Source organism: Cherax quadricarinatus, unplaced genomic scaffold (assembly GCF_038502225.1).
Source record: "Cherax quadricarinatus isolate ZL_2023a unplaced genomic scaffold, ASM3850222v1 Contig2535, whole genome shotgun sequence".
NCBI lineage: Eukaryota > Metazoa > Arthropoda > Malacostraca > Decapoda > Parastacidae > Cherax > Cherax quadricarinatus.
This window is the reverse complement of record NW_027197561.1, coordinates 30001-57601: the sequence shown is the minus strand read 5'-3', so window position 1 is coordinate 57601 and position 27601 is coordinate 30001. Positions and strand designations below refer to the sequence as shown.

General features: G+C 41.4%; 1 long non-coding RNA gene across 1 annotated transcript in view; it reads left to right on the top strand.

Moving 5' to 3' along the window:
* Positions 1-7865: 7865 nt before the first annotated feature.
* The window catches only part of LOC128703119 (uncharacterized), a 39024-nt gene continuing 19288 nt past the window's right edge, over positions 7866-27601 (top strand). The window contains exon 1 of the long non-coding RNA XR_011391468.1: positions 7866-8091. This is a non-coding gene — a long non-coding RNA (uncharacterized lncRNA). The remainder of the gene's footprint in view (positions 8092-27601) is intronic.

Genomic DNA, 27601 nt, shown 5'->3' with positions numbered 1-27601 from the left:
CACTGGCTGGGAAGGAAGGCTGAGGCGGGTCGAGGCCCGCTTACCTCGTGCATACGCGTCTGGGATGACGGGTCGAGACGGGTCGATAAACGAATTTCGGTCAATTTCCGAGTCAATATTTTGTCGAAAAAACCGGTTGATTCCCGAAATGGTCGACTTTCAGGCCGGTCGATTATTGAGGGACCACTGTATATATATATATATATATATATATATATATATATATATATATATATATATATATATATATATATATACATATATATATGTATATATATATATATATATATATATATATATATATATATATATATATATATATATACATATATATATGTAAATATATATATATATATACATATATATATGTACATATATATATATATATACATATATATATATATATATATATATATATATATATATATATATGTATATATATATATATATATATATATATATATATATATATATATATATATATATATATATATATATATATATACATATATATATGTACATATATATATATATATATATATATATTTATATATATATATATATATATATATATATATATATGTATATTTATATATATTTATATATTTATATATGCAAAACAACCACTCTGAAAGAATAGAGAAATTCCAAGCGCTTTCGTGACTACTCACATTATCATAGTTCCTTGATAATGTGAGTAGTCACGAAAGCACTTGGAATTTCTCTATTCTTTCAGAGTGGTTGTTTTGCATATTCTGAAATCACCTGTTTACTGAGAACTTATTGCATCTATATATATATATATATATATATATATATATATATATATATATATATATATATATATATATATATATATATATATATATATCTTGTAGGAGTGAGGAAGAGCCAGTTGTGAGTGTGGGAGAAGTTCGTGAGGCAGTAGGTAAAATGAAAGGGTGTAAGGCAGCCGGGATTGATGGGATAAAGATAGAAATGTTAAAAGCAGGTGGGGATATAGTTTTGGAGTGGTTGGTGCAATTATTTAATAAATGTATGGAAGAGGGTAAGGTACCTAGGGATTGGCAGAGAGCATGCAGAGTTCCTTTGTATAAAGGCAAAGGGGACAAAAGAGAGTGCAAAAATTATAGGGGGATAAGTCTGTTGAGTATACCTGGTAAAGTGTATGGCAGAGTTATTATTGAAAGAATTAAAAGTAAGACGGAGAATAGGATAGCAGATGAACAAGGAGGCTTTAGGAAAGGTATGGGGTGTGTGGACCAGGTGTTTACAGTGAAACAGATAAGTGAACAGTATTTAGATAAGGCTAAAGAGGTCTTTGTGGCATTTGTGGATTTGGAAAAGGCATATGCCAGGGTGGATGGGGGGCAATGTGGCAGATGTTGCAGGTGTATGGTGTAGGAGGGAGGTTACTGAAAGCAGTGAAGAGTTTTTACGAGGATAGTGAGGCTCAAGTTAGAGTATGTAGGAAAGAGGGAAATTATTTCCCAGTAAAAGTAGGCCTTAGACAAGGATGTGTGATGTCACCGTGGTTGTTTAATATATTTATAGATGGGGTTGTAAGAGAAGTAAATGCGAGGGTCTTGGCAAGAGGCGTGGAGCTAAAAGATAAAGAATCACACATAAAGTGGGAGTTGTCACAGTTGCTCTTTGCTGATGACACTGCTCTTGGGAGATTCTGAAGAGAAGTTGCAGATATTGGTGGATGAATTTGGTAGGGTATGCAAAACAAGAAAATTAAAAGTGAATACAGGAAAGAGTAAGATTATGAGGATAACAAAAAGATTAGGTGATGAAAGATTGGATATCAGATTGGAGGGAGAGAGTATGGAGGAGGTGAATGTATTCAGATATATGGCAGTGGACGTGTCAGCGGATGGGTCTATGAAAGATGAGGTGAATCATAGAATTGATGAGGGGGAAAGGGTGAGTGGTGCACTTAGGAGTCTGTGGAGACAAAGAACTTTGTCCTTGGAGGCAAAGAGGGGAATGTATGAGAGTATAGTTTTACCAACGCTCTTATATGGGTGTGAAGCATGGGAGATGAATGTTGCAGCGAGGAGAAGGCTGGAGGCAGTGGAGATGTAATGTCTGAGGGCAATGTGTGGTGTGAATATAATGCAGAGAATTCGTAGTTTGGAAGTTAGGAGGAGGTGCAGGATTACCAAAACTGTTGTCCAGAGGGCTGAGGAAGGGTTGTTGAGGTGGTTCGGACATGTAGAGAGAATGGAGCGAAACAGAATGACTTCAAGAGTGTATCAGTCTGTAGTGGAAGGAAGGCGGGGTAGGGGTCGGCCTTGGAAAGGTTGGAGGGAGGGGGTAAAGGAGGTTTTGTGTGCGAGGGGCTTGGACTTCCAGCAGGCATGCGTGAGCGTGTTTGATAGGAGTGAATGGAGACAAATGGTTTTTAATACTTGACGTGCTGTTGGAGTGTGAGCAAAGTAACATTTGTGAAGGGGTTCAGGGAAACCGGCAGACCGGACTTGAGTCCTGGAGATGGGAAGTACAGTGCCTGCACTCTGAAGGAGGGGTGTTAATGTTGTAGTTTAAAAACTGTAGTGTAAAGCACCCTTCTGGCAAGACAGTGATGGAGTGAATGATGGTAAAAGTTTTTCTTTTTCGGGCCACCCTGCCTTGGTGGGAATCGGCCGGTGTGATAATAATAATAATATATATATATATATATATATATATATATATATATATATATATATATATATATATATATATATATATATATATATATATATATATATATATATATATGTATGTATGCATATATATATATATATATATATATATATATATATATATATATATATATATATATATATATATATATATATATATATATATATATATATATATATGTAAACTGTAAATATAGCAGTTTCAACCATGAAATAATTCGTTTTATTTAGTGCACATGACCTCAAACTCTCCCTGAAATTAGTCAAATTTCCAAAAAAAAAAAAAAAAAAAATGTGCGAACTCAAGCTTTCTGAACTCAGTGAGTTACTGGAATGTAATTATTTGATACTGTTGTTTTTTCTCTAAGAAAAAGTTGACAAGTGCGTTGTTCTAGTTATGTTCTCTAGTTCTGTCTCGAATGTGTGTGAATATAACAGGTGTTCTAGAATCCTTGTTAGTTCTTTAATTCTTACTGTAATACCAGTTGTCATTTTTATATTCTTTATTTACCTACTGAGATGTGTTTACATACGTATATAAGCAATGAGAAACCCTGCAGCCTGCCTACTGCCGCTCACTCTGTTGTGTTATTGCTCTATCATCGTATTTTGGTAATGGTATGTTACTATCTTCCTGTGGTACTGGTCTGTCACCATTCTATAGGGACATTGGTGTATCTTCAACGTGTAATAATGATATCTTACCATCCTACTGTGCTATTCATCAGTCACTGTAATGCTGTGTCATTGGTCTGTTATCATTCTGTTGTGGCCTATATCACGTCATCAAACTGTTGTATAGGCTTTTTATCGACCTACTACATTAGTCTATCACCATCCTATTGTGGTAATAGTCTCTCCCTATTTTGTTTTAACATGGGGGTTTCGTCAATATCCTTTGTGATATAGGTCTGTCAGTACTCTGTTGAATGGCATTAATCTATCAGTATCCTGATGTCAGCACTTTGTTGCTTGGTAGTGGTCTGTCAGGAATTTTTGGTTGGATTGGTCAGTCAATATTGGTGTTATCACCTTTAGTTGCACTGATGCAAAAGCATCCTGTTGCAGCAATAATCTCTCAGCATCATACAGTTTCTTTACTACCGTCAACATGACTCAAGAAATCGTAATGACACGATTGAACCCGCGGGCTGGAGTTTTGAGACTCTATGACCGCGGGTTCAATCCCGGCCGGGGGTATGGTACAGTTTCTTTCCCCACGTTTTAGGCTCATTGTGTAATTTCAAGTTCTGTATTTCCTCTGTGCTTCGTCCTATTAAATCTTTATTAATGCTTCCTTGTTCTCCGTAAACTCTAATTTCCAGTTTAAATAGTTTTAGTTATAAGTAATAAGAGGAGAGTTTGAGGCTCTGACAAGCTTGCCACAAATGATAAAAATTGTTTACAATTCCGACATGATGAAGAGATGTGTACAATAGTTAATTATCTTTCATGTTCACTAAAACGTTTCGCTTCTGCAGTAGCTTCTTCAGTCAAATATAATAAAAAAACAAATTGGAGGCATTCCCTCCAGGCTGAGGGACTGACCACTTAAAACACTATTTCTCAAGGTTGAATGACAGATAACATCATATTTTCTTCGTTACAATGCTGCTGCATCCAATTTATTTCCCTCTGCATTTGAAGCAATTTACTGCATAGGCGAAACCTTTCAATTAACAATAAAGGTTCTCAAGTGTTGTACATGTGTCTCAAACTTCAAAACGGGACAGTGAGCTTGCTGCAGTGCTCCTCAAATCTTTTGTTCTTTGTAGAATTTTTTTTACATGATTTTACTAAATGTACAACATATAAATGAATAATATAATAATTGTGTATTAAAATGTGGCACTGATTTAACCCTTCAAGAAATTTTAAGTGAACAAGGGTGTAGAACAGCCGCAAAGTGATGCGGACGGGGGACGCCATAGTGACACTGAATGAGTGAACACTGGTCTGTTAGTTCTGTAATGTAATCAGTTAGTTGTGTAATGTAATCTGTTAGTTGTGTAATGTAATCTGTTAGTTGTGTAATGTTCAGTTGGTGTATATTGGCCTCAATCTGTAATTTAGAAATTGCTGACACATTCCCACTTAAGAATTGGGATACATAGTGTGGAAAGCTCTTGCAATTTGGCAACAAGGATGAAAAAATAGAGGACTCCGATTCTTCTCAGCAGTAAACCTAAGCTAAGTGACCCTTACGCATAATGCACAGTAGTTTTGCATTGGGCATCGTAAATTCTAGTTGCTAGGGTAGCGTTAAGGTATGTTCCACCAGCATTAAGTGTCTTCCTCTGACAAATAGTAAATTAATGTGTATAAAATTTATTGTTCTATTAACATGGTTTGGAGAAAACTTTCCCTAGTCTCTGTAAAAATGTTCCCATTAATTTACCATTATTGGTATTAATGTTTAATATATTCATTATTAATTTAATATGTCTAGCTTTTTGTGAGTGGTGATGTAGTGGGCATCAAGGGAGTGACAGTTCTTCGACCTACTGTGCCTAAGTTACACTTACCTCGCCCAAATAACTTGCACATAATAATTCAGGTAATACCCTATAAACATCATGTAGGTAATTTCTCACATAATATTTCATATTCATAATACTACTAGTGGACCTCGCATCCTGTGACTTCATCTTCATTCTCAGCACCTCACCTTTGCATTATAAAAGTCAACTTTATGTTGCAACTTCACAAGTTTCAAGACTATGAAGTTGGAAGCATCTCCAGACTGAGGGACTAACCTTAAAGGTTAAAGGACTCATTACAGCAGTTTTACCTCACCACTACTTCTGATGTCTCGGTATTTGTAATCCCTGGATTTGACTGAAGACGCCTACTGTGCAGGCGAAACGTTCCGGAATAAAGATACCTAACGGTTGCACATGTGTCTTACTTATCTACGTGTCGGTACTGATAACCTTTATGATGTTCACCTCTGGATCTTGCCTAATATAGAAGGGGCTCCAAGGTTCTATACAGATGTGCAGGTCTGGTGGATACGACTCAGCAAGTTAAAGTTTAGAAGGAGGTTAGACGATGAGTGTTCTGGTATCTGGTTTCCAGGAAAATTGTATTTGCATGGAAGGAATTGAGGCTGGTGATCATTGTAATAAAAATGAAGCGCTAAACCACAAGGGCTATACAGCGCTGCAGGGCAGAGAAGGATGCGAGGGTATCGGGTAGCAAGAGGGTGAGGGATGAGTAGTAAGTAATGGAGTACAGCAGGACAGTGGATAGTGCAAGGGTAGAGGGTAGCAAGATATTGAGGTAGAAAGGACTGAGGGGAGTGTTATAGGTATCATCATCAGAGTTTGTGGAGTAAATCAGTTGTTGTTAAAAAGTCAATGAGAGAGTCTGGCTTAAAGGAGGGTCCATCAGCAAGAAGGGAAGATAAAGAAAGAGCAGCAGAGCAGAGACTACGTTGGAGGTAAATTCTGCGTGCTCATTGATAGAGTGGACAGTCCAACAGAATGTGGCTAACAGATACTGGAAGATGACAATTCTCACAGAGAGGAACAGGGCGCCTCTCCATGAGGTACCCATGAGTAAGACGAGTGTGGCTGATGCGAAGACAGGAGAGAGTAGTCTTCCAACCTCGACATTGATGACAAGAGATGGCCAGTAACCTATACTCGGTTTAATAGAATGAAGTTTGTTATAGAGCAGATTAGACTAACGTTGTTACCAACGAGTGCGAAGGTGGGTAGCAATTGCAGCAAAATAGTCCGCGAATGGAACACTTCTATATGAAACTGGGAGGTCATGTACTGCTGACCTCGCAGTAGTGTCTGTCTGTTCATTGCCCTGTATGTCAACATGACCAAGGACCTAACAAATAATTATATCTTTGTGCTTGGTAGAGACACAGCATAACAAAAATTGGATACAAAGATTTAGGGGGTGAGGTGAATTGAATTTACGTATATTCTGTAAAGCACTGAGGGAGTCTGAAACAACAACAAATGGTTACACAGGTATAGATGCAATACGGATAAGTGCTGAAAGAATGGCATACAATTCATCAGTAATAATGCTAGCCGAGGATAGTAAATGTCCTCGCACGACACTGTGCAGAAACACTGCAGCGAATCCGACGCCGTCAGAGGTCTTAGAATCGTTGCGGCTGGTGAGATTCAGGTGGGAGAAGAGAGTGTTATTTGTCTCCCTTGTCTTGAGTCTTCCTAGTGATCTGTTCCACCCTGGTAGCTAAACTGCTCTGGAATCATTTATTTTTTCTCTGGCTGCGCATTTAGTTGTACTGATACAGCCTTTTCCTCCTCTGCTCTGACTGAAACACCAGAATCGACGTGGCTGGCCGGTACTGTCCCGGCCCGGGTCAAGCTTACCCAGTTGATGACCTCTCGTGTCTATTATATTAACAGAAGTGATCTTAGTGTGCTACTCACAAGCCTCCCTATTATAATAAAAGTTACTCCATCATTTTGCTAATTCCTCATTTACCTTTCAACTTTATCTCAGCATCTGTATTCCTGTGTTTATCAACTTTGTGTCTCGTTAGCTGTTAATATATTCTTGGTTTTAAAACTTCGTCTCTCATTGCTGTCCACTTAATTTTTTTTTAATTATTGAAGAAATAGTTACAATTGATTAATATATTCATAACGCTGCAACAGTATTATGACTCGGAACATTTATTTTACTACCAGAACATTCGTCGTCACTACCAAGAAAAACTGTTTTATTACTGAAAACTTTATAAAAATTGCGTTTAACCGTTTTCTTGATTTCCGGCGGCCAATGTTTAGATGATCCTTTAAATTGTTCTTGTCTTCCTAAGTGTGGTATTTATTTTTTTATTTTTTTTGTAAACAGCAAGACGGGCTATGCGCACTATCGTTTATTTTTGTTCTTTAATCTTAAACCTAATAGTAATTTGCAGTTAAAATACCTTAACTTATTAATACTCTCAATACCATCAAACTAAGAATTAAGCCAATGTTTATTTTACTCATGATGATAAAATTAATTTATGTGAATTACTTATTGGAAATATTCCTCTATATTATATGAATATAATATAATAAAACGTAAAGATTTATATATTTCGAGTTATAGTAAACATACTCTGAAAATAATACTTGTGAATAGTATATAAAATATATTAAAACTGTGATGGTTGGTATCTGTGTTGAAGATTACGATGGTTGCCAGGGAGCGCTGCTGTGTTGTTCCTCTCAGAGTCTACCACAGTGATATACTTTCACTCACAGTGTGAAACAGTAAAGTGTTGAACTTAACTACACCTGAGTGTCTTCTTTCACAGTGTGGCACAGTAACTTGTTGAACTTTATAGTGAGGGAAGGTGACTAGTTGAACTTGATAGTGAGGGAAGGTGACTTGCTGAACTTGACAGTGAGGGAAGGTGAATTGTTGAGCTTTATAGTGAGGGAAGGTGAGTTGTTGAACTTGATAATGAGGGAAGGTGACTTGTTGAACTTGATAGTGAGGGAAGGTGAGTTGTTGGACTTGATGGTGAGGGAAGGTGAGTTGTTAAACTCTCACTTCATCATACAACATGAGCAGCATCACTCTGATTTTTCATTATTAAACAAAAGAGTGTATTAGGATGATAATAGATCAATATTAACAATATAAGCAGAGGGACGAATATCATCAAGGGATGATGACAAACTAATTGCATTTAAGCTGTGAAAGTTTACGCAGTCCTGTATGATCTTAGGCAAGTATTTAACAAGGTTGACTCCTCCTTAGGAGAATTCAATTCAGTTCAAGTGTATTCTCAATAAGGGTTACAATGTGGGGTTTACAGGTTTTGGGTATTGTGTGGTTTACATGTTATGAAATACTAATTACAGAGGGGGCCAATAGGACACCTAGCATGGCTAGGTATTTCGAGCAGACTTAAATTAATTCTTAACATTAAATCCTTACACTTTATGGTATTAAGGCTAAGTGACTACATCATAATTTGTGAGTTTAGCAATGTGAATGCTTTTGTTTTGGCACAATACAAAGTGTCTATATTGGAGTATTATAGGCAAACTTACGACTAGTTAGGATTTATTATTTTAAGATTAAGATTAGTATTTCTGGGTTTATAGTCAATGGGTGAATGTAATTGTGAACCACCAGGTGGTTATCATGTAGTTAGTTGTCGGGGTGGATCAGGGACATAAGATGTTTTCTAACTGTAGTTTTGAAAGTGACGAATGTGTCTGCAGTTCTAGAGATTTCAGGTAGGGTGTTCCAGATTTTAGGTCCTTTGAAATACATTGAATTTTTGTAAAGGTTTAGTCGAACACGGGGAATGTTATAGAGATGTTTGTGTCTGGTGTTATGCCTGTGGATCCTGTCACAACTATCAAGAAAACATCTTAGGTCAAGATTAATATTAGAATTTAAGGTCCTGTAGATATAGATTGCACAGTAGTAAGTGTGGATGTTCTGAACAGGGAGTAAGTTTAGATCTATGAAGAATAAGGGGGGGTGTTGCCTGGAATGAGATTTAGTGATTATTCTCACAGCGGTTTTTTGTTGGGTTACTATTGGCTTTAGATGTGTTGCTGCAGTTGAACCCCAAGCACAGATAGCATAGGTGAGGTATGGATATATAAGTGAATGGTATAGTGTGAGAAGGGCAGTTTGCGTCACGTAGTATCGTATCTTGGAGAGGATCCCCACCGTTTCGGATACTTTTTTTTGTTAAGTGTTGGATATGGGTGCTGAAATTTAGGTTGTTGTCGAGGTATAGGCCAAGGAATTTGCCCTCATTATGTCTGGCAATTAGAGTATTGTCGATCTTAAAGTTAAGTTGCGCAACACCTGCTCTGCTACCAAACATAACATAGTAGGTTTTGCCAGTGTTAATTGTACGTTTATTGGCTGCCATCCAAGTCGATATTTTCAGCAGCTCCTCGTTAACAATGGTGTTGAGGGTGGCAAGATTAGGGTGCGAGATGACATAAATCGTGTTGTCAGCAAAGAGATTGGGTTTCAGGTGTTGGGATACGTTTGGAAGATCGTTGATGTAAATGAGGAAGAGCAGGGGTCCAAGGACACTTCCCTGCGGAACTCCAGTATCAAGTGACCGTATTGATGAGGCTGTGTCTTTAATGGTGACATTCTGATACCTATTAGAAAGGTAGGATTTAAAATATGCAAGTGCATGGCCTCTTATACCATAGTGGTCAATTTTGTGGAGTACGATGCCGTGGCCTACTGTGTCAAACGCTTTTCTTAGGTCAAAAATTCCTAGCAGATATTCCTTATTTTCCAATGCTGTGTAAAGCAGGTCTAGCAGTTTTATAATTGCATCATTAGTGCTTTTATTTGATCTGAATCCAAACTGGCAGGGGATGAGTATGTTTTGTGACGTTATAAATGAATATAGTCTCCTATGCACGAGTTTCTCGAAGATTTTGGATAGCAATGGTAAGTTTGATATTGGCCTATAGTTGTTTACATCTGTAGGGTCACCACCTTCATGTATTGGTGTAACACTTGCTGTCTTGAGTAGTGTCGGGAAAGTTCTAGTTTCTAGTGACTTGTTAAAAAGTAATGTAATAGCATGCGAGAGGACATGGGCTGCTCGCTTGTACAATAATGGTGGAACGTGAGACAGATTCCCCGAGTTATTTTTAAGTGACTTTATAATAATACCATACAAAGATAAACACTCTAGTAAGAATTAATGCGAGAAATGTAAAACAATTAAACACGAGACTTAATACTACTTGAATGAAAAATGAAATATGTTAATTCGTGGTTTCAAAGGTAATTTATACACAGATGTCGTGGGGTATAATAGGGTGTTGTACCGATGTTCTTGACACACAGCTTTGAATTTTTTTTTTTATATTTTATTTAAAACATTACAATACAAGGTGGAAATTATATTAAAGGGTACACAAAATGAGTTAAATCACAAATTCCCAATTCATCCTTACAAAAATGATTACAACAGACAAAAGTGTTCTGACGCCCTAATACCACACACCATATACACCCAGTTATACCAGAGTTATATACCTGTGAAGGCTGAAATATAACCATCACCAACCTGATTGCATCTTAACTTAACATTAAAGGATACATAGGAATTACACTATCATGAGTGATGCAGTAACATCTTAGACACAAAAATATTAATAACAATTAAATGGGATACATGTCTTTACTTAACACAATGACACCTCAACCTGGTGAAAGGAACCCCAAAAGTTTAATTTTTCTAAGAAGGTTGCAATATTGAATGTCAACTCCCAAAGGCAACTTATGTGCATTTATCTTAGCATGTAAACCCTATTCATGCAACATAGTATATAAATAAAACTTTATATTATGAAAACCATCAGAGAATACAAAGGTATAAAGTATAAACCCCAGCCATGTAGCGGCTACACGCAAAAAATTCCACATACTTCCCTAACACACATAAAACAAAATTTTTGTGACAACTGCACCTAAACACAACTCACATCATATGACTTAAGACTGTTATGTACATAGATAACAACATAATAATATTACTTAAGACTGCAAGTACATAGATAACAACATAATAATATGACTTAAGACTGCTATGTACATAGATAACAACATAATAATATTACTTAAGACTGCAAGTACATAGATAACAACATAATAATATGACTTAAGACTGCTATGTACATAGATAACAACATAATAATATTACTTAAGACTGCTATGTACATAGATAACAACATAATAATATGACTTAAGACTGCTATGTACATAGATAACAACATAATAATAAGACTTAAGACTGCTATGTACATAGATAACATAATATGACTTAAGACTGCAAGTACATAGATAACATAATAATATGACTTAAGACTGCTATGTACATAGATAACAACATAATAATATGACTTAAGACTGCTATGTACATAGAAAACATAATAATATGACTTAAGACTGCAAGTACATAGATAACATAATAATATGACTTAAGACTGCTATGTACATAGATAACAACATAATAATATGACTTAAGACTGCTATGTACATAGATAACACCATAATAAATCTAATTTGAATGGATCACAGTTGATCAATCAGTCTTCACATATCAGGCGTTAGAGAGTAATTCTCATAGTACAAGTCCAATTCCAACATGCGTGTAGTCCCATCTTTCTACATACAATAATATGCGTGTTATCTACACATAATACTACAACACACTGGACAAGCAACTATCCATCACTTCCAATCAATATATTGCCCTACCCTCACTCTGCACAGTGATGTAGGCAACCCGCCCCCTTGAATACCCTATCCATCATTCACTACTACCTTGAAGGGACATGAGTACTATATGAATAGTGTATAGTCCATGACACAAAAAACTGGCCAGCTCCACAGGTGCTAGCACCCTTGGTCCATACATTATTCACTCACATATCACTCATCTAAAATCCATTACCAGGGAGGCGACCCTGTTTTCACCCATGACTTCCCTAACCCAGCAACACTTTCCAATCGTACCCTCCCCTCCCTCGTATATTACAAGTCTAATAAAACCTGTAACGTAAGTTGCCTATATCCCTCTGAAAAATCCCTCACCCACTTCCTCCCATAAATTTCCTTATTTCTACATACCGTTTTACAGAACGTTACCGCTAGCACCCTCCTCTTCACCTCACTAACCCGTTTCCCCCGCAATCCCCACACTTTATATATATATATATCATCTGCCATAATGTACCCCACAGCTCTGATTACACTTTCCTCCCATCCCCCCACGTCGAGACTAATGCTCTCAATAAAGAAATTCCTTGACCTCCTATCCTATTTATCACCCTATTTAACCACCCCTTGACACTCCTCAGTCCGTCACAAAAATATACATGAAAAGCCGACTCCTCCCCACCACACGTCCCGCACTCCCCCCCGTCAACGACTCGTCTATCCCGTAGAACCACACCCGACGGTAAAATGCCGTGCAGAAAACGATACATTACATCCCGAACACGAGGTTGCAACCTCATCCTACTCAACCTATTCCATATACTTCCCCATGCATACATGGGGAAAATTCCCTCTACAGGCGCTACAACCCTCCCGGCTAACAATCTACACAACCTACCTATTTTGACCTTTGCCGGCTCTCGATCCCACGCCATAGCCCTCAAAACAGTTTCACACTCATGCAACTCAACTCCTGTATACATTCGTTGCAATCTGTTATGGATCCTGGCCAAACCCCCCGCCCACTCACACTTTCCCTCATCACCTCCCTTTTAATGAAGGCACATTTGACCCTCCGCTGACTTACTGGTAACATTACCACGTCCCTTTTAATCCAATCACAGCTCGAACCCCACAAGAATTTAAAAACCTTCCTAAGTATGTTGGTTATTGCTGGCCCACTTAATGGGAACACGGCTGCCACGTGCCATACTTTGCTATACAGGAAGATATTAATAACAATGGCACGCTGCACAAGGGTTAAATGATAAGGTCGCAATGCACCCAAGCGTCCTTGAATCCTTTCTACCATCCTACTCTAGTTTTCCATGCGTGCCACAGTTAGATCGTCTGCATAAATAAGACCGCAGATTTTTAACGAATTCACCTGCTTCCTCACAACTGCACTACCCCAATCAACCCTTCCTGCCCAAGCTCCTAACCCTATGACCACGGATTTATCTGAATTTACCCTCATACCAGTTGCCCCTGCGAACATTCGTACTACCCCATCTAATGTGTCCATTGACATCCCCTCCCTGATCAGAACAGTTGTATCATCCACATACCCAATTAAAACTGGCCAAACCCTCGCAACCTCATACCCTGGTCCCTCTACGTGACACATACGCTGCTCCATCAATCTATAAAAGGGGTCCTGTACGCACGCAAACAATAATTGTGACATAGGACACCCCTGCCTAAGTCCCCTACCCATTACAATCTTCCCACCCAATCGACCATTAATCTGTACCCTCGCCATTGCACCTCCATACAACGCCTCAACCCAACCCACTATTTCTTCCCCAAACCCCTGACCCCTGAGGATGGCTTTCAATGCTTTCCGATCCACTCTATCGTATGCCCCTTGCCAATCGAGCGCCACCAAACCTTCCCCCCTCCCCCCCCCTTTTGCCTCCACGAAATCCCTAAGTAACCCATGCCCCTCCACTATAGACCTCCCTGGCAAACCAAACTGAGTTTTTGATACTACACGCCCCACCACACACTTGACCCGATTTCCCAAAATCTTCGCAAACAATTTGTAATCTGCGCATAACAACGAGATCGCCCGGTAATCCCGAAGCGTATGCTGCCCCTTACCCTTCGGTACCAATACAACGACAGCCGTTGCCTGCTTCTCACCCAGCTCACCTCTCCTTCATGCAATTTAATACCCTAACCAAAAAATGCCTCATTAATTCCCAATGCTGCTGATAAAACTCTGCTGGGAGTCCATCAATTCCCGGTGTTTTGCCCTTTCGCATTCCACTTAAAGCCCTCCATATTTCCCCCTCAGTTATTTCCCCACCCAGTGCTTCCCTATCACTGTTATGCAACTGACATACCACACTCCCACACACCTGTTCTAAAACCCCATCCTCTACCCCTTCTCGTTGCCAGTACTTCTCATACCACTTATCAGCAAACGCCCCCATTCCTTCCGTAACTTGTATGACCTGCCCCTCCCTGTACCCTCCTATCGACTCATGAACCTCCAACCATGGTATAGTCATTGCCTGCTGTCTTTGTTTCTGCCTACGCAATATGCACGATGAAGGTCTATCACCCCATTACACCTCTTCACCCCCGCCTGTACCCGCACCGCTTGGAACCTCTCATCTTGTACCTCACGCAGCCTCCCTTTAATTGCCATAATATCATCCATTGGATAAGTGCCCGCCACCGCCCCCCTCGCATAACAACCCCATAACCTATCCTCCAAATAGTTAGCAAGCCCATATTTTAAAGAATTGATACGTTTCCCTTCCTTTACGTAATATTGCTTAATCCGTTCTTTAGCCACACCATCCCACCACATCACCACATCCTCTACCCCATTTACCTCTGCACATAACCCCTCCCACAGCGTTGCAAATCCCTCTATCCCCTCCTCATCGCCTAACACACTTGTACTTAACTTCCAATAACCCCTAGATATACCTGCTAGTGACTCCCACCCCACCTCTGCTACTACCGCCTGATGATCCGAATAAGCTACTTTTATTGCACGGAAAAATGTCAACCAAACCCCTTGAGATATATACAGCCTATCCAACCTAGCCATGTAACCCCGTCTTACAAAAGTGTGCTCTACCTCCCACGCCCCTCCTCCAACCGCATCCCGCAACTGAATATCCCTCTAAAGATCTCGCAAGGCCGCCGACATGTGCCCCGCCCCTTTTGGTTCCACGTCAGCCCTCCTAATAACGCAGTTCCAGTCCCCACCAACGACGGCCACTGCAGGTAAACCACGTAAGAAGAAAACTAGTTCTTCACATACAAAATACCTTTTTACCCTCACATCATTTTCTGTTGTTGCATACACACTTACAAAGGATACCCTCTGCCCCATCCACCACCCATCCACGCGCAATACTCTTCCCCGCCTCCCCCCTCACTTCTTAGCAACACAAACGGGCTTGCCTCCCTGATCAATATACCCACACCACCTTTCAGACGTACAGATGGCAGAGTCATGACCCGAAACCCTTCCACCTCGAGCACTCTTCCCTCCTTGTGTTCTTGCAGGAACACTACATCCACCCTATATTTACACAGAAACATTCGAAACCATTCCCTCTTCGCACTATTACATAGTCCATTTACGTTCACAGTCATACACCTAAGGCCTCTTTATAGTTTCCAACCCTTCCTCCTCTCTTCATTCATCCCAGGGCCTCATGCCCCAGAGCCAGCACAAGGCTTCACACCATCAACCCCCCCCCTTTTTTTGCGATGCCTCTTATCGTGACTACCTCGACAGTGCTCTTCCTTCCTCCCAGACCTCTGCGCCGGCGTCAGGACATCATCTGAGTCTGACGCCGCCGCTCTCTTCCTCATGATGCCCTCCACATCAATGTTATCTAATGAGGTTCCCTCACGATGTACCTCAACCTCCATGCCTCGTTCCACAGCACACGGCGACAACTCACTCTTACTAGTTGGCCCGTCAACCCTGCTATGGTTTTTATCATTACATTCCTCTACAGGCAACGCCGTGCCTCTCACCAGCTCAGGAACAACACCCTCTGCAGGCGGAGTCAATGTCCTTAACAGTTAACTTCCTGAAGCTCTTCCTCTAGAGCCTGCTCCTCCTCCTGCACCTACTCCTGCACTTGCACTTCTGTACTTTTCCCTTGCCTAGTAACAGATCCTTTTACGTCACAACTTACCTCACACACGCCATTCTCCTCTTTGGAATCCTCCACCTCTTCACTCCACAAGCGCCCAAGCCCTTGCTTTCGCGTGGGGCTCTCAACAACAGCTATCACGCTGGTAACTGGCTTCACCAGTTTGTGCAGGCGCCCTCCTCAGCTTCACACACGCTGCCGCCATATGGTCGTACGCCCCACATATTCTGCACGTATGTCTCTGTCCGGCATACGATACCATAACTTGCGTCCTGAAGTCCTCCAACACGACGTAAGACGGTATGGGATGTCTCAGAGTCATCTTCAGGGAAAAGGTTCCCTCCAGACGGCCCATGTAAGCACCTGCCGTCCACTTGCCCTGTTGTGCCAGATGTACGGTCCCATATGCCTCAGAAACATTCCTGATGTCAGCCTCATCTGCCTCAAATGGGACATTACGAATCTTAACCCACGTAAAGTGGCGAGATACGTCGATCACACGCACCTTCACAGCTGGAGTAGCGTCAAGACTCACGTCTTGGAATCTCGTCACCAAAGACTCGTACACGGCCGTGGAATTCAGTTTGACGAAGATTCTGTAAGCCCCATTCAGGGCTACACCATACTCCTCATCGTCCTGGATTCCATAGGTCTCCCTAATGATTGTTGGGAGTAATACCTGCGCTGAAGAGGGTGAAATCGCCCCACGAAGCAGCTCAATACCAATTTACGCGCCTCCTCACACTCAGCGCCATGTTGGTACAAGGTAGCTCGCCTGAAAACAGCAGAGGGGTGCAGAGCACAACCGCACTCTACCGTGGTCAGGCAGCGAATGATTTTCGAAGATTTTGGATAGCAATGGTAAGCTTGATATTGGCCTATAGTTGTTTACATCTGTAGGGTCACCACCTTTATGTATTGGTGTAACCCTTGCTCTCTTGAGTAGTGTCGGGAAAGTGCTAGTTTCTAGTGACTTGTTAAAAAGTAATGTAATAGCATGCGAAAGGACATGGGCCGCTCGCTTGTACAATAATGGTGGGACGTGAGACAGATTCCCCGAGTTATTTTTAAGTGACTTTATAATAATACCATACAAAGATAAACACTCTTGTAAGAATTGATGCGAGAAATGTAAAACAATTAAACACGAGACTTAATACTACTTGAATGAAAAATGAAATATGTTAATTCGTGGTTTCAAAGGTAATTTATACACAGATGTCGTGGGGTATAATAGGGTGTTGTACCGATGTTCTTGACACACAGCTTTGAAGTTGTTGTTGACGATGTGTGTGAGGGGGGGGGAGTCGCATCTGGTCGTGACTCACAACCGACGGTTTCCACAATATAATTCTGCCAAGAGGTGAACTAATCCTCTGATCACCACAGTGTTGAAGACGTTGAATAGCCCGTCAAGGTAGCAGAACACTGGCATAGTTACACTGTGTAGCTGGCTGTGTAGCTGGCTGTGTAGCTGGGTGTGTAGCTGGCTGTGTAGCTGGGTGTGTAGCTGGGTGTGTAGCTGGCTGTATAGCTGGCTGTATAGCTGGCTCTGGATCTTTGCCAGATCCTGCTGTATAGCCCTTGTGGTTTAGGGCTTCTTTTGATTATAATAATAATTTGCCAGATGCTTGCTGTCCTTATCGTAACCTCGCCGGAGTCGGATGACTCTCGCCGACAAAACTAGGCGAAAAATGAAGAAATAAATAAAGTTATAACCTGCTCGCTAAATCACTCCCACGATAGGCGTATGACCATTAAAAGAAATAGTGAGGATTGAAGAATGACTAAATTTAAAGCAAGGCAGAAATCAACACAAGTGTACAGCCCTAAACAAGAGTGAAACTCTTATTAATACAAACTAAAAATAGAATAAACTGTACAGGAGCGGAACACATATTTACAGGTTTGATGGAAGCAGCCAGTCAAGTGATTCCTCCACTGAGTGAAGGCGCATTTGTCATCTCTTAAGGGGTGTAGAGAGAAAGGGGAGGGAATAGGTGAGCTAGACACTCCACCTACCTAAACTAGCATACTGCCAAGCAGACTACAATCACCAGACATTCATACTTTCCCTACTCCTGTATACTGAACTTTTCCCTCACATAAGCTCTGTAGGTGCAAAATTATTAAACAGTTTGCTAACGTAGTTAATAAATTTTGTATCCCCTCTTTCCTTTTGTTAATTTTTTTTTTATATTTTATTTAAAAAACACAGTATACATGTATGGTATACATAATTGATTTAAAACAAGAACCGTGAAGCATTATATAAGACAACAACACACATATAACTAAACAGAGGACAACCTGAACATACCTTAAACACAAAATAACTATATAATCCAAACCCTGACACTCTTATTCATATTGTGTTTGAAACTTTACAAACAAAAAACAATGTCGTATAAACAAATGCATTACACACTCAATGGTACTATGGTTATATAAAATTACTAACAAAAATTACATGACTCTTAAAATTGAATCATGGTGTTCTTTTTTTTTATATATTTAAAATGGAATTAAAATACGCAAAAAACCCTTAATAATTAGCCTCATTCGCCGCTTGACCTGAGCAGAGTGCGGACGTGTGACTACTGCCCTCTGCTGGCCATTGGAGGAGACTTCTATTTTCACAACATGGCGCAGTCTGTGAGAAGGCGTTTGCACACGGTGTGCCTTGAATTGGTGCGTGGTGCAATAACGCCTCAGTCTGCACAAGTGCTTTTACCGCAAATTATCCGTGACACCTATGGTGTTGCGGATCAAGAACTATATGGTGTGGCACTAAATGGTGCCTATCGTATTTTTGTCAAGTTGAGATCAGCTGGAGTGTATGAACGGCTGGTTGACAAGTACCAGGACAGGAGCGTGGACGTTAATTCAGCGATACGTGTTCGACTCATCGACGTGTCTAGGCATTACACATGGGTGAAAGTCCGAAATGTGCCATTTGAGGCGGACGAGACTGATCTGCGGAATGTATTTGAACAGTATGGACCTGTACACCTGGCTATGGCTGGTAAATGGACGGATGGGGCGTATGCCGGCTTGCCGGATGGTACGTTCACGCTCAAGATGACGTTGAGGCATTCCATCCCGTCTTACGTCATACTGGACGCATTTAGGACGCAGGTAATGGTGTACTACGCTGGGCAGCAGAAGACGTGTAGGTTATGTGGTGCATATGACCATATGGCGGCCCAGTGTGGGAGATGGCAGCGGAGACAGGAACTAGGTAGTGAGATGGTGAAAGAGCCAGAACCGGAGGTGGGTCATGCTGATGAGTCACCTGTACATAGAAGTGGCACTTCCTGGAGTGAGGAAGTGGAGCGTGAGCTGCCACTGGTGGGTACCAGCCCATCACTGTCACAGTTAGTGGGAAGTGAGGCATCTGCCTTGGAGAATGGGAAGACTGTGCAGATTGGTGATGTGCGTGTAGAGGAAGGCCTACTGGTGAACGTGAAGGAAAAATCCTTTGAGAAGAAGGTTTCTGAGGATAACTTGAGAATGGTGAGGAGTGCTGTTCAGATTGAAGATGAGCAACTTGGAAGATTGGCGAACATGGCAGATGACTCGCCAGGAGTGGTGGAAGTGATTGAGGTGAATGCTGAGATTCACAGGGAGGCATCCAGTGAGTTGGAAATGGATGCAGAGAGTGTCAACCGTAAGAGGGCGGCGACATATTCCGACTCGGATGATGTTTTGACCACGGCACAGAGACCGGGGAAAAAGCCGTGGGTTGATGTGGTGCGTGGGAGCTCTAAAGGTACGCCTGGTCCGGTGTTGGATCAGGGGAAGCCACAAGTGGGCAGTGAAGAGAAAAGTGGAAGAAGCAGACACATTGGAAGCGTGTCCGTGAAAGGTGAAATGGGGCAGAGGGTGAAATCACATAAGTAGGTTTCCGGTGCATGACAGTGAATATTAATGGATTGTGTGCGAGTGAGAAGCGTCTGTGGGTAAAGGGTTTTTTAAGACGTTATGCTATAGACATTGTTTTTGTGCAGGAACATAATTTCAAGATGGGAAGGGAATTGGAGGTGGATGGGTACAGAGTGTTTGTGATGTATTCGGAGCGAATGAAGGGAGGGGTGGGAATCCTGATCCGAGAGAAGAGCCCGTTTGTTGTTCTTAGGAGTGAAGTGGGGGGGGGGGTCGTGTGTTAAGAATAGATGGGTGGTGGAGAGGTGAGAGGATGGCAGTAGTTTGTGTGTATGTGCCGGCTGAGAATGATGTAAGGGTAAAGAATGAATTTGTGAATAACGTATTGGTATATTAAACCATACCCCCGGCCGGGATTGAACCCGCGGTCATAGAGTCTCAAAACTCCAGCCCGGTCATTACCGTCAGTGACAATATAGTTGGTGGCGACTGGAACTGTGTGGTGCGAAGGAAGGATGTGGAACCGAGAGGGGCAGAGAGTTTTTTGGCAGGTTTAGGGGATCTATTGAGAGGTGTGGGATTGAGGGATATAGTTGATGGAGGGGATTGCGAGATAGAGCACACATTTCATAGAAAGGGATATGCTGCACAATTAGATAGGTTGTATGTGACAAGGGGAGTGAGGGTGACGCGGGTGCAGACGGTGAATGTCGTTTATTCAGATCATAGGGCGGTTTATGCTGATTTAAATTGGGACGGTTTGCCTAAGAGATATTTGGGGTACTGGAAGCTGAATGTACGACTACTGGGTGAGGAGGTGGAGGGCGGGGATTTTGAAAGTTTGTGGGAGGACTTATGGGGTGGGGGTAAGAGTGCAAGCGATTTATTGGGGTGGTGGGATGGGGTTGCGAAGAAGAGGATCAGGCAATATTATGTGCGAAGGGGAAAGAATGAGGCATGGATGACATATGGGCTTCAACAGTATTTAGAGGGGCGGTTGCAGGGTTGTTATGAGAGGGGTGCTGTGGAAGGTGTGTATCCAATGGAGGAAATTGAAGCGTTAAAGTGGCAGATAAGAGATATGCACAATGAGAGATTTGATGAGGCGAGGGTGCAAGGTGGGTTAGAGGAGGCGATTTGGGGTGACAGGCCGTCAGCCTGTGTGTTACGGGGCCAGCGGAGAGGCAGGTTGGCAATGGAAATTGATAAGCTGGTAGTGCACGAGAACTTAGGTGGGTATACGAAGGGTCAGGAGTTGCGAACTACTGAGGGTATGAGTGGTTTTATGGATAGTTGGTTTGGAAAATATTTGCGGAGTGTAGGAGTTAACGGTGAGGATTTAGAGAGATTGGGAGAGAATGTATCTTGTGTGCTGAGTGGAAGTGATCGTATGGCATTGGGAGGGGATATTGAAGAGAGCTTTGGAGAATATGGCGAGAGGTAAAGCGCCAGGTATAGATGGGTTACCTTGTGAATTCTATGTGAAGCATTGGAGTGTGTTGAAGGATTTTTTAGTGAACCTGATGAATGTGATGAAAAGTGAGGGGAGGATGGGTGAGTTGCAGCGTACTGCAGTAGTAGTATTGATTCCAAAAGGGGAAGGCCCTACTACAGTGCAGAACTATAGGGCATTGTCGTTATGTGCTGATTATAAGATATTCGCAAAAATCTTGGGGAACAGGCTGAAGTGCGTGATTGATAGTTGTTGCGAGAGGTCAGTATGGGGTGCCTGGGAGGACGATGTATGAGGGACATGGAATAATAAAAGAGTTTGTGGAAAGTATGGAGGGGGAGAATAAAGGGAGGGAGGTGTCTTAGCATTGGATTGGCAGGCTGCGTATGATTGTGTAGAACGAGAGGCACTGTGGCATATCTTACGGAGGCAGGGTTTTGGGGAAGAGATGGTGCGTTGGATTGAGACTTTGTATAATAGGGTAGGTGTACGTGTGCAGGTGAATGGGAAATTGGGAGAGTTGGTTTCAATGGGTAGAGGCATAAGGCAGGGTTGTCCTCTGTCTCAACTGTTGTTTGGTTGTATACAGGACCCTTTTTACAGGGCAGTGGGGAAATATTTAGGGGTGGATCGTGGTGTGGAGAATGGAGGGATGGGAATAATAGGGTATGTGGATGATACGACAATACTAATGAGCAGGGAGAAAAGTTTACATGAGGTGGAGGATGTAATTGGTGGTTTTGAAGGAGTTACAGGTTTAAAAGTGAATGTGGAGAAATCGAAATTATTGGTCTTAGGGAATTGGGTAGGGAGGGCGCGATGGGAAACAGCTGTGCGTTGGTGTGTGGTGGATAGACTAAAGGTGTGTGGGATAATTTATATGGGAAATGCCGGGGAGGCACGGATGGTTAGTTCTGGGAGGGCAGTGGATAGGTTGGTGGGTAGGTTAAATGTTTTGTGACCCATGCATTTGGCAATACATCAACGTGTAATAGTGGTGAATGTGATGTTATATAGTATGGTCTGGCATGTGGCAGCAGTATATCCGTTGGCAGGACCGGACATAACTAGAATGCTAAAAAAGGTTTTTCGATATATATGGGGTTCTGGGTGTGACTGGTTGGGTAGGAGTGTTGTTATGCTACCGGTCGACAAAGGTGGATTGTGTTTAATAGATATAAGATTAAGGGTTAAGTGTATATATTTGAAGAGGGGGTTTCTCCGAGTGGAAGGTCGTGTGGGGAAGGGTGTGCAAGCATTATATGAGGAGGCACGAAGGTGGTGGGTAGGATCAGAGATGAGAGAGTGTGAGGATGTGCTGCGAGCTTTATTGTATGTTAGAGATCCATCTAGGATATGGGTAGGTGTTCTGGAGCGTGCTGTAGGGGTGAAGGTGATTGCAAATGTTGAGGGCATATACCCAATGTATGCATGGGGAGATATTTGGGTAAGGTTGCGGTTGGTGCGCATCAGACCAAGAGTGAGAGAGGTAATGTTTCGTTTCCTTCATGGAATACTGCCGTCTGGTGTGGTGCTTCGGGAGAGAGGGTTGATGGTGGAGGACGTATGTAGAGTGTGTGGGGATAGGGAGACAGCTTTTCATGTAGTATATTTTTGTACAAATTTGGAGTGTATACGGGAGTGGATGGGTGGGATTTTGAGGAGGGTGGGTGGGGGAGGGATATCGGTATTAAGAGCATTGAGTTTAGATGTGGGAGGTGTGGAAGAGTCTGTGCAGCGTGCTTTGGTGTACATCATAACGAATTTTGTTTTCGTATCATGGACCATGCGGGGTAATGGGGATTGGGTGGTGCGAAAGAAGGTATTGGCTGCAACAGTGTACAAAACACTTAGTCGTAATAGGGGGATATACGGTAGATGGGAAAGGGCTTTTCCTGAAGGATATCGAAGTATGAATGTCAGAGGTTTGTTGGCGGAGAGAAAAAAAAAAAAAAAAAAAAAGGGGGGAGGGGGGTTGTTTTAGGAATTTCAGGGGTTGCACCGGGCTCGTCTCAGAATTTGGGAACGTATGAGGAGTCCTTGATATGGTGTGAAATGGCAGCTTAGTTGTGGAGTGTGTTTTAAGTAAGTTTGTGGTGGTTCGTAAGGGAAAAGTTGTTAAGATTTTTATGGACATGGAAATGAGCAATATTTGTGTGCATGTGAAAAGTATACGGTCATACTCAGGATGGTTTACTGATGTATGTTATGGATAAGTTAAATTTGGGATATGTTGTAATGTATTATCAGGACTGGTGGTTGTATTAAAGCAAAGGACATGCGGGCGTGATAAATATGTCTGTGTACCAAATGTACTGCTAATAATGAGATAATGCAATGTGTGTGATTTTTATCATACATTAAATGTATATAGCAGTATGTAAGAGAGAATTTCATGTACTCAGTATGGGTTGTATATTGGTATTCGGTGAAGTTCAATGAATATTATTGACGAGTGATGGGTATATAAGGACATGTGTTCATGTACAATGTGTTAAGTAGTGTTAAGATGGTGAGGCAAGTAATGCTGCGGTCTGTAGAATGAGAATATAGTACTTGTTTAAGTTAATATTTAATAGTAATGACTATGTATATTTTATTATACGGTAGAAGAAGTTTATTACTTAAAAATGGAAATTATATTTCCAAAATATTACTAAATATACGTGATTGTGTAAGTTCGCTTGTAGGATGATGTAGTGTTTGTTCACTTGTAGGATGATGTAGTGTTTGTTCGCTTGTAGGATGATGTAGTGTTTGTTCGCTTGTGGGATGAATGTAGTGTTTGTTCGCTTGTACGATGATGTAGTGTTTGTTCGCTTGTAGGATGATGTAGTGTTTGTTCGCTTGTAGGATGATGTAGTGTTTGTTCGCTTGTAGGATGATGTAGTGTTTGTTCGCTTGTAGGATGATGTAGTGTTTGTTCGCTTGTAGGATGATGTAGTGTTTGTTCACTTGTAGGATGATGTAGTGTTTGTTCGCTTGTAGGATGATGTAGTGTTTGTTCGCTTGTGGGATGAATGTAGTGTTTGTTCGCTTGTAGGATGATGTAGTGTTTGTTCGCTTGTGGGATGAATGTAGTGTTTGTTCGCTTGTAGGATGATGTAGTGTTTGTTCGCTTGTAGGATGATGTAGTGTTTGTTCGCTTGTAGGATGATGTAGTGTTTGTTCGCTTGTGGGATGAATGTAGTGTTTGTTCGCTTGTAGGATGATGTAGTGTTTGTTCGCTTGTAGGATGATGTAGTGTTTGTTCGCTTGTAGGATGATGTAGTGTTTGTTCACTTGTAGGATTATGTAGTGTTTGTTCGCTTGTAGGATGATGTAGTGTTTGCTCGCTTGTGGGATGAATGTAGTGTTTGTTCGCTTGTAGGATGATGTAGTGTTTGTTCGCTTGTAGGATGATGTAGTGTTTGTTCGCTTGTAGGATGATGTAGTGTTTGTTCGCTTGTGGGATGAATGTAGTGTTTGTTCGCTTGTAGGATGATGTAGTGTTTGTTCGCTTGTAGGATGATGTAGTGTTTGTTCGCTTGTAGGATGTAGTGTTTGTTCACTTGTAGGATGATGTAGTGTTTGTTCGCTTGTAGGATGATGTAGTGTTCGCTTGTAGGATGATGTAGTGTTTGTTCACTTGTAGGATGATGTAGTGTTTGTTCGCTTGTAGGATGATGTAGTGTTTGTTCGCTTGTGGGATGAATGTAGTGTTTGTTCGCTTGTAGGATGATGTAGTGTTTGTTCGCTTGTGGGATGAATGTAGTGTTTGTTCGCTTGTAGGATGATGTAGTGTTTGTTCGCTTGTAGGATGATGTAGTGTTTGTTCGCTTGTGGGATGAATGTAGTGTTTGTTCGCTTGTAGGATGATGTAGTGTTTGTTCGCTTGTGGGATGAATGTAGTGTTTGTTCGCTTGTAGGATGATGTAGTGTTTGTTCACTTGTAGGATGATGTAGTGTTTGTTCGCTTGTAGGATGATGTAGTGTTTGTTCGCTTGTAGGATGATGTAGTGTTTGTTCGCTTGTGGGATGAATGTAGTGTTTGTTCGCTTGTAGGATGATGTAGTGTTTGTTCGCTTGTAGGATGATGTAGTGTTTGTTCGCTTGTGGGATGAATGTAGTGTTTGTTCGCTTGTAGGATGATGTAGTGTTTGTTCGCTTGTGGGATGAATGTAGTGTTTGTTCGCTTGTAGGATGATGTAGTGTTTGTTCACTTGTAGGATGATGTAGTGTTTGTTCGCTTGTAGGATGATGTAGTGTTTGTTCGCTTGTAGGATGATGTAGTGTTTGTTCGCTTGTAGGATGATGTAGTGTTTGTTCGCTTGTAGGATGATGTAGTGTTTGTTCGCTTGTAGGATGATGTAGTGTTTGTTCGCTTGTAGGATGATGTAGTGTTTGTTCGCTTGTAGGATGATGTAGTGTTTGTTCGCTTGTAGGATGATATAGTGTTTGTTCGCTTGTAGGATGATGTAGTGTTTGTTCGCTTGTAGGATGATGTAGTGTTTGTTCGCTTGTAGGATGATGTAGTGTTTGTTCGCTTGTAGGATGATGTAGTGTTTGTTCACTTGTAGGATGATGTAGTGTATGTTCGCTTGTAGGATGATGTAGTGTTTGTTCGTGTGGCATGCAAAGAGTACGTAACCTTTATTCGGCGCATGGACACACCCTCATTTACAGGCTATCTCCCCCAACCAGCGAACCAGGTTGCTAAGAGTTGATGATGGGGCCCCATCGTTCAACTAGTGACCAGGTTCTAGCCAATAAGAAGGTGGGATGGACAATCGCAGAGGTTATGTGGATACCGCTCTCCTGTCTGCCCTTGTCATTCCCATTCTAGAGCTGGTTGAAGCACGGTCTGCTATCTTGTGGCTTCTATTTCTGCCTTGCTTACCGTGGAGTGCACTATATTTATCACTGTACATAGTGTACATATTGCTGTTATAAATTGGTGAAGGATAATATAAGTCTAAACTTTTTCTACTGTGTTTATTTGCTCCCATTACACCTGGGATAACAGGCCATTTGAAATCCTAGGTTGTAATAGTTCGCTTGTAGGATGATGTAGTGTTTGTTCGCTTGTAGGATGATGTAGCGTTTGTTCACTTGTAGGATGATGTAGTGTTTGTTCGCTTGTAGGATGATGTAGTGTTTGTTCGCTTGTAGGATGATGTAGTGTTTGTTCGCTTGTAGGATGATGTAGTGTTTGTTCGCTTGTAGGATGATGTAGTGTTTGTTCGCTTGTAGGATGATGTAGTGTTTGTTCACTTGTAGGATGATGTAGTGTTTGTTCGCTTGTAGGATGATGTAGTGTTTGTTCGCTTGTAGGATGTAGTGTTTGTTCGCTTGTAGGATGATGTAGCGTTTGTTCACTTGTAGGATGATGTAGTGTTTGTTCGCTTGTAGGATGATGTAGTGTTTGTTCGCTTGTAGGATGATGTAGTGTTTGTTCGCTTGTAGGGTGATGTAGTGTTTGTTCACTTGTAGGATGAATGTAGTGTTTGTTCACTTGTAGGATGAATGTAGTGTATGGACGTGAGGTAGGATGAATGTAGTGTATGGAAGTGAGGTGGGACGAATGTAGTGTATGGAAGTGAGGTGGGATGAATGTAGTGTATGGAAGTGAGGTGGGACGAATGTAGTGTATGGAAGTGAGGTGGGACGAATGTAGTGTATGGAAGTGAGGTGGGACGAATGTAGTGTATGGAAGTGAGGTGGGACGAATGTAGTGTATGGAAGTGAGGTGGGACGAATGTAGTGTATGGAAGTGAGGTGGGACGAATGTAGTGTATGGAAGTGAGGTGGGACGAATGTAGTGTATGGAAGTGAGGTGGGATGAATGTAGTGTATGGAAGTGAGGTGGGACGAATGTAGTGTATGGAAGTGAGGTGGGATGAATGTAGTGTATGGAAGTGAGGTGGGACGAATGTAGTGTATGGAAGTGAGGTGGGACGAATGTAGTGTATGGAAGTGAGGTGGGACGAATGTAGTGTATGGAAGTGAGGTGGGATGAATGTAGTGTATGGAAGTGAGGTAGGATGAATGTAGTGTATGGAAGTGAGGTAGGATGAATGTAGTGTATGGAAGTGAGGTGGACGAATCATTTGTTATATTACACTGTGTTTAGTTTTTCTGTGGTGAGGTGTGGAGATTGTTATTTTCTAACCTTTATTTGTTTCGTAATTATTGAGGTGTTACGTATTATGTATTTGATATGAAGTTTAATATACGACAATAATAAG